The sequence below is a fragment of the Pundamilia nyererei genome, unplaced genomic scaffold, assembly GCF_000239375.1.
Source record: "Pundamilia nyererei isolate P.nyererei 1_Seehausen unplaced genomic scaffold, PunNye1.0 scaffold00132, whole genome shotgun sequence".
NCBI classification, from domain to species: domain Eukaryota; kingdom Metazoa; phylum Chordata; class Actinopteri; order Cichliformes; family Cichlidae; genus Pundamilia; species Pundamilia nyererei.
Window position 1 is genome coordinate 552,790 of NW_005187533.1, and position 8,605 is coordinate 561,394.

The following is an 8,605-nucleotide window of genomic DNA, read 5'->3' on the forward strand; positions in this document are numbered from 1 at the left end:
GGGCATTTCTACTTCAGCTTCTTTCATGAGTTAACCTTGAGCACTCCACATGTTTAATGGGCAAATAAATGGCAGACCTGAACAGGATCAAAAATTCTCCTGTTAAGCTTTTGAACTGTCCTCATTTTCAGGCCCTGTTTCGAGACACCCATTAATGTGTTTATATAGGGTATAAACGGTATTACACACAACATAAAACCATTCAACAGCACCATAAACTGAGAAAACACATTCAAAGAACACCCGTTTATTTTCCATGCTTTCAAAATCCAAAGATCTTGCTGATGTAGTATTTATTGCAGGGCTATTATAATATACTTTACTGCAATTGAATATGAAATGTGTGTCTAAAGGTGCCACACTGACCTGTTAAGATGCTTCAGTTTCTTTGGTGGCAACAGCTTCCAATTCCAAATCTATGAAAGAGAGAGGAGAGATAAGAAAAGCCTAATCACTTGCACGCCATAGCCATAAAATAAAACCCCCAGCGACTGATAAAATCTAACCTGGATTTGTGTGCTGTGTGTGTTACAATTTGTTTATTATCAGTAAAGCAACAGCTTGTAAAGACAACATTAGGACGCTACCACAACAGGTCTGCGTCATCCCTGAAAATGCAAGCATTATTCAATTAAAGCCACAAACTTCAAACGACTATTTGGCACTAATCATATGAAAAGCATTTCAACTAGCTGATGTGGAAATGCAGGTCGAGCTGCATAACAAGGCGATGCATGGCCAGCCCCCCTCCCTCCGCGAAGCTGGGGCCCCACTGGAGAACGTGTGAAAAAAGACAAACACGCAAATTGTGTGTGGGTGTGCGCGCGCCTGTAGGTCAAAGTTGCACCTCGGGTCCTGATCGGCCATTATCTCAGCTGTTGCCCGACTTGCAGCTTAACCAACATGGCTTCTCTCGAGCCTGGTATTTTTCCAGTGCAACTCAAAACAACATCCCCGGCAGGGCATCAGATCACAGTCGATTCAGTTAAATCATAGAATGCTACTGTGCTGTTTGCAGTCTCGTCGTCGCAGTTGTAAAGCAAGGGGAATACGACTGCAAAACCAGCAGAGCTCAGGTCTACACTGGATTAGCTAACCAGCTGCTTTTGTCTGTCCACCGACAGAGGGGGTTAAAGGTTCCGATTGTAGCACAACTTTGCAGGTTTACCATTCCCCCCCACAATGTCAAATCAAAATTATTTCTAACCATCCCGTTTCGGTTAATTTAGGTCACGGAGAAACCTGTACAGAATATGCAAGTTCCTAAAATGTAAAACAACCCGTCCCGGTTACCGACGAGTAACCTGCGTCGTCAGATTAGCTCAGGTGCTAAAGCTAACGCTACGAAGCGGCTAGTTAACTTACACGGTCGTATTTCACATGCAGCAATTATGGAAAAGCTTTTGTAACAAACAGAAATAGTTTAGAAGCAATATCACAGAACCAAATGCTTACGCACAACTGGCAAACTAGGGTTAATAAGTGCTACTAGTAGTTAGCGTTAGCACAAGGTTAAGCCGCCTACAAAGGCAAATTTTTTCCTGAAAGACTACGAAATGTTTTAGCCATCTACAGGCAAACATCAGCATTTATTTTTCTCCGTCGACGTTTTTACAAATTCAGCAAAATCGAGTCCCAAACGCCAGGAGTTAGAAAAGCTACCCCAGCTTAACCATTGCTAACTAAACAACAGCGTTTGCTCAACTTATCTCCACCAGCCGCCGTCGCTCTCCTCACTACCTACGCTAGCTCGACACAAACAAACGGTCGTCTGAGCACGAAAACAGCACAAAAACATCCGTACCTCATTGAAGTATAAAGTGCAACAGAGAGGAAAGGAAAGCCGACTGTAAGGCTAAAGAAATTCAAAGCGTTTGCAGCATCTACGAGGGGAGGCATTCATCCTGCGTGATCGCCATTTTCTTCACTCGCCGCTGGCTGGCTAACCTTCTTTCGCTCGGCTCTCTGGTTTCCCCGTCGCTCTCTCACTCGCTCTCTCTCTCTGCGCACACACACATCTCATCGTGTGTGTGTGTGTGTTTCTGGAGGAGGGGCAGGAAACCCATTCACCACTTCCTCTGACTGAGAAGCCAAAACACAGTCAGATTGAGCTGATACAAAAAGAAACTCCGGTGTAAAAAGTATGCAAATGGTAACCAGGCCACGATAAGCGATGAATTCCCCGCAAATAAAACATCCAGCGAGAAATCTAGGCACACGCACCACAGAGGCAAAGTGTAAAGTGTAGGATTTATTTTGCTTGACTGATTAATTTATTCTAAATTTAGGATTCATGGAGATATACATGTGATTATAAAGACACCAACTATTATCCAGACAGGGAACAAAAAAAAAGAAGAAAAAAATCAAAGTCTAGCAGTAAAATTTTGAAACTATACGGAAGGCACAGCAGATTCCTGGCTACTACTTGCTTGCATTTCGTGACATTTAAACTATTAAATGTCACGAAAGGCTACTTTTGAAAGGTTCAAATTATGTTTTAAAGATTTTGAGGAAGATTTCCGACACCTTTGCTTGTTTTTGCCCCAAAGTTATCACGTTATTTCTTTGTTAATTTCTCGCACTGACCCTTAATTTCTTTTAGTAGATAATCATCTGGAATCGGAGCATCTTTGGCACTCATATAATAAATGGCTTAATTATTAATATGCGCATTAGCCTAACATCATCTTTTTAAGATATGCGACAAGCTGCGTTTTGTTTTAATGTAACGCCAGACCAAAACCTGTAATTCCACGAAAGCTCACACAACATAGGCCAGCTTAGAAACATAATACGTGTTTCCTTGTAGCTGTAAGCAGAATAGAAAGTGAAAATACCTATCGACCAGACAAAATAAAGAATGTGGAGAATCTCAGTATCTCTTTCTCTCTCCGTGTTTTCTCTTTGGTATTCAAGAAAACAACAAAGAAACAGGAAGAAAATTGTTTTAAAAAAAAAAGGGGGGGTGGCGGAAAGAATGGAGAGAGATGGCCAAACTGCAGAGAAACAAATACAGTGTGGAATCTGCCAACGCTTCACCATGAAACAAAAGCGGCCGCTGCACGCGAGAAACCAGCAGCGCGTGCGTGCAAAGCAATGACCATTGACCCACCGATGGCAAAAACAAGCCCCAGCCTTGTGCACAGATTACTGCCCTTATCTGTGTGTGTTTCACTCCGAGGCAGAGTGAGAGGCAGAGTTCGCCTACCGCCAAGTAATGATTTTATCAAAGACAACAAGATTAGATTATACTGCATATAAACACTGGGTAAGGTCTGAACACTGGGCTGTGGGCTGTTGCCAAAGAACTACCCAAGCCTGGGCTATTCGATGAATTCCTGCTACTGATGCTGTAGTACTACTGTAATTCTACTGCTACTGACTGTCTGTAGAACTATCTTACAAAATACCACTCACTTTCACAGTTGTTTAATCTCTAATTTGTAGTTGAAGATTTCAGAAAACATTTTTTAACCACGAGTTCCCTTAAACTTCACGTGTTTCGTTTTGTTTTTTGTCCTGCCTTCTTCTCCTCACCTCCAACTGATCACAGAAAATTGGCTAGAGGGTTCTTCCTGTTAAAAGGGAGTTTTTCCTTCCTGCTGTTGCCAAATGCTTGCTCAGAGAGGGTCGTTTGATTGCTGCTGCTGCTGCTGCTATTTGATGCTATATAAACACAACTGAATTCAAGTGAATTAACAAGTTTTCACAGAGCGAATGCATGTTTCTATTTTAGTAGCTGGAAATTTGGGAGACTACAGGATGTAGTGACATTAAACTGGGGCATTTTGACTCATGCATGCAAACAAAGCACAGAAATCACAGGCCTATCAGGCCCTGTAATGTCATGCTTTTTTTCTTTATTTTAAGCAAATACAGTCATATTGAAAGTTTTGGCAGTGAACAGCGACAGTGAAACTGCGCCTAAAACTGTATGTCAGCGTTTGGTGAGGAAAACTTCTTTCTTGTTTTCCTTCATAAACGCCTCTGTTTCTAACCTTCAAATTAGGCCGAACGTGGCCGAGCCAGTTAAAAGAAACTAGGTCAAACTAATGTTTGGGACAAACATTCATGACATTAAGCTGGTAAGCCAGGGAGAGTCATAAGATGAACAAAGCGAGATTTAACAAAAAAAGCAAATAAAGACTGAATAAAATAACGTAACTCGATGTTGATCAGATATGTGTCAGTGAAAAGGGTTTTATTTTATGTCCAAATCATAAGAAGTACTGCATTAAAATAGCCAAAAAAAATAGCTTTTGTGTTAATAAATGATGACGCTATAATTTTAACACGCAGCTAAGGGTGTGCTTGTGTGTTTGAACAGTTTCAAAGAGGCATTGAAGCCACCTTGACAGACAGAGCAGTGTATACAGAGAGGCCGAGGTTTAATCATTCACACACACAAGTTCAAATGCAGGAAACAGACCCTATTGGCTTGGGTAAACAACGGCAGCTTTGATAAAGTTATGCAATTCTGTACAAATATATGCAATCCTCAAAATCTGCTCATATACATGGATACGTTATACGTTTTTGGGGGGGCATGGGGGTTATAACAGATTCTAAGTTGCTCAGTTTGCCTTTTTAGGGGATTTAACTCGGCCACATGCAGACTGAGCGCACACGCACACCAGTCAGAGTGATCAATTGCAGCTGCAGGAGTGAGGGAGCTTGCACAAACGGGGAGACCATTGTTATGTAGAGAAAGGATGGGGCAAAGAAAATTGGACTGAAATGTGAATGTGTGGGAGGAAGAGGGAAAGTGAGCAGGGAGAAGCAGGGGGACGTAAAGTTCGCGAGGAGAGGAGGGAGAGATTATGTAGTGGGGGTGAGAGTGCGTGCGAGAGAGCCAGACTGACAGACAGAAGAAGGTCAGAAAAGAGATTTGCATGTCAAGTAGTAATAGGCTTGTCCCGAGTACAGCCGTGTATACTGCTAAGCTGCAGTGCTCATAGTGCTATAGTGTGTGCATGTAGACATGCAGGAGATTATTACTATAGCCTAAACTAGCTGTCACTATTACAATCACATTTGTATTTCAGTCTGACGATCCTGTTTCTGAAACTTGTGTTTGTTTTATTGTTTTTTTAATATATCTATATATATATATATATATATACACACACAGATAGACAGATAGATAGATAGATCAGCTGGGGGAAATTGTATTTACTGATAGAAAAGACTATTTTTGTACAGCTTACAAATTAGCTGTACTGGAAACTGTGTTTTCACTCGGAGGGCAGCAGAAGTTGAAACTACAGTAGCTACAATGTGAATGATGACAGAAAACCACCTTGACATCTTTGACATATTGCACTGACACTTTTCTTTTATTATTATTATTATTATTTTTTAATTAGAATTATCTAAGCTGAAATAAATCCAAAGTAAAATACTGGAGTGACTGGAAGAACTGAATACAGATTTAAAAAAAAGAAGAAGTCCAGTTTCAAAACTTTTAAGTCTGGCGTGGGACCTTTGATTCATGTCCTTACAGGCCTCTCTCTTTCTAGCTTGATCTCTGAACTGTGAGCTGATTGCATAGAGCTGCCAGAATAAAGTGTTCAAAAAAATCTGATTTTTGCTTCATCCAATGTAAGGCTTTCTGTCTATTACTCATCGCTCTCTGTCTCGGCTCTCCTGCAGGGTACCAGCTCTGAAATGGATTTGTTGAGGCTAAAATTACACCTGGTCTTCAACCAATTACCTGAACATTCATCCTCCCCTTCAAGCTCTCAGAGCGCTCACGCACACACACACACACACACACACACACACACACACACACACACACACACACACACACACACACACACACACACACACCACAACGATCTGAATACCAACCTAATCCATCAACTGTTTTGCCGCTTCACACAGATGACTTTCATTTACCCTTGCAGACTTTTGCACAGTACACAAGACACAGGTTATTGTGCAATATATAAAAGCAGGTACTTCTACATTATTTCCAGCCGATCTTTCCATTTTCCATTTTTCCCAACAATCCATCACCAGGCCCTAAATATGCAGATAGTCCTGATAAGTGTGCTGGATGACAGCATAAAACATTCAAATGTATCCCATTTATTTAAATTCCCCCTCATTTATATTCATATCACTGATCCAAAGCTGGCCTCTGTCCTTTACTGCCGCAGGAACTCATGCAGATCAGTGGTCACAGGAAATAGTGATTGACTCGTCTTATTGTCATTCATCTGGTGTACATGCTTTCTGTGCAGAGAGAGGGGACACAGGACCGAGATACAAACACTGTTGTAAACTTTGCCATATACATCTGCACACACATACAAAGTCCAGGGCTCTTGAACTTTGCGGACCTTTTATACGCACACAAAAAAACTTAAAAAACAGACTGAAAGCAAGGGAAACACAAAAGCATTGTATGGCCTGTTTACTGTTTACAACCTGCCCTATGTCTATAAATCACTCAATCCCACTCAAGTAGATAAAGACAAAGACACCACTACACTGTATTTACCTGTTAATGAGGTTAAGTGTCATTTTATAAGTCATGTCACAGCTGAGCTGAATAAAAGGTTAATCATTTTTGTATTTCGTTAAAAATAAGTGTTCCCCAAATGGTTGCCAAGTAGTTGCAGGCTTGTCATCTTCTATGCAAACTACAGAGAACTCCAGCATCCCATATTTAATTTATAATTTCAGCATACTTTAAAACAGCATAATGTCTAACTATCAATATTAAGTCAGTAATGCTTTACAAAATTTACACTGTAGTAAAACTGATGCAGAAAGTGAAGCTGGTGCGTGCTTTACATACCTGGATGTTTTGCAAAATTTATGAGAGCCTTGTTCCTCTTAAAATGAATTCTATAATCTCCTTACTTTAGCAGTTAGTTCTAAAATTAGGGACGTTCCCATTGTCCTTAGGCTTCAGTCAACAGGCCCAGGCTCAGTCAGCAGGAACTAGTAGAAAACTCCTGGTTAGCGACTGTAAGGCAACCACTGGTTGCTAGAGAAAAATAAGTGTTCCCCAAATGGTTGCCAAGTGGTTGCAGGCTGTCATCTTCTATGCAGACTACAGAGAACTCCGGCATCCCGATAGTGAGCAAAGCAATCATAACGAGGTTTCTGGTGCTCCAGTCACTCTTGTGAGAGAGTTCAAAGAGTGACAGCCTGCAACCTCTTGCAACCACTTGCCAGTTGATCAGCCAATGCACATGGAAGCTGTCAGGGGGTTGCCAACCAGTCCCTAAGCTTATGCGACTGAGGTCTTAGATGTTTAATGCCAATTATGACATGGTATCATGGAATCAGACCAAACTAGGATAATTATGGTTTATTTTTCAGGTTTAAGAAAGCTTATTGGGAATGTGATAGCACCGATGTTGTGAACATGCAGCTTAAACCACTGATGTGCTCACAAGGTTCACAGAGAATACATGCTTAGATCAATATCTAAAATTTGTATTAGAGTTCTTGAAAGTACAGAACTTATAGATTTAAACTACAGATACAAACCTATGAGTTCCTACTAACCCCATCATTCTGCTACTCTTACAGAACATCAAAGGACGATCGTAGAGATTCACTCATTCACAAACACATTCACTTTAACCATCATCTATCACGCACTGGGCTCAGTATCTCACCCAAGCGCATTTTGACATTGATTGGTAGATGACCCGCTCCAACTCCCGAGCCACAACTGCATGAAAACAAAGGTGCAGTCAATGGCTGAGATATATTATGTTATTAATGAACAGTCAATTCTCCTAGTGAACACCTTGTATAGAGGAGAAACTGGCTGGTGTCAAGAGCTGAGCAGCTTTGATGAAACCTCGATGTGAATGATGAGTGTGGTGCTCCTGGTCAGCAATGGTGAACGCTTATCCTGCATTTTAGATACCTCAGAAGTTGGATGTCGGAACTGAGGAGTAATGTCACTCCCAAGTTTGATGTGTTGTAATAGTAAGTGAGAAAAGCTAGAAAAATCAGGATTTGTTTTGTTTCTTAGCAAAGATTAGCTTGCTGTATGACTAGCAATACAGCATAACTGGGGGGTGGGTTTGCTACAGCACATTCATAGATACAGCCTGGTCAGTCCTCTGCATTTGGCTTATTTAGTGAGTTACAAATACCCAAAAGTGGCAGTACAGACTAAAAGGTTTACAGTTTTACTACTGTTTACCTTCAGTGCCACCATCTTAGATTTTTAACTTGATAGAGCTGCTCCCACAAACCAAGGAAATCCAAGCTGAGGGAACATTCCACATTTAAATTCTGATTGAGAAATTCCAACTTCCGTCTTAATCTGGAAACTGCCAGTATTCCTTTTATGCCTAGTACAAAACTCCTCCTTTAACACACCCTTGCTTCTCTGCTGTAGTAGTTGTAGTTGTCGACTTTAACACTGAAAATTTAACAATTGTTGTTTTTACAGAAAAGGAAACAAAGGAACTTTTAATCAATTGCTAAAAAGAGTTGGATGGGTTAAATGCAAGGAGTTGGCTAGTCATGTAAAGTCATTGTTTAGTTCCTCTATTAGGGCACGATTCAGTGTGTGGCATGCAGGTTAAGCTGAAAACCATTGTCACGGATAGAGTCACTGCTG

General features: G+C 41.0%; 1 protein-coding gene across 3 annotated transcripts in view; it reads right to left on the minus strand.

Annotated features, from left to right (window-relative positions):
* Positions 1–2,007, minus strand: part of LOC102198081 (trinucleotide repeat containing adaptor 6A) — a 33,741-nt gene extending 31,734 nt beyond the window's left edge. For all 3 annotated transcript variants that reach the window (XM_005743502.2, XM_005743503.2, XM_005743499.2), the window contains exons 1-2: positions 1,805–2,007; positions 367–416 (exon numbers count right to left, since the gene is read on the minus strand). The gene's annotated coding sequence lies outside the window, so the exon portion shown is untranslated. The remainder of the gene's footprint in view (positions 1–366; positions 417–1,804) is intronic.
* Between the last annotated feature and the right edge of the window lie 6,598 nt (positions 2,008–8,605).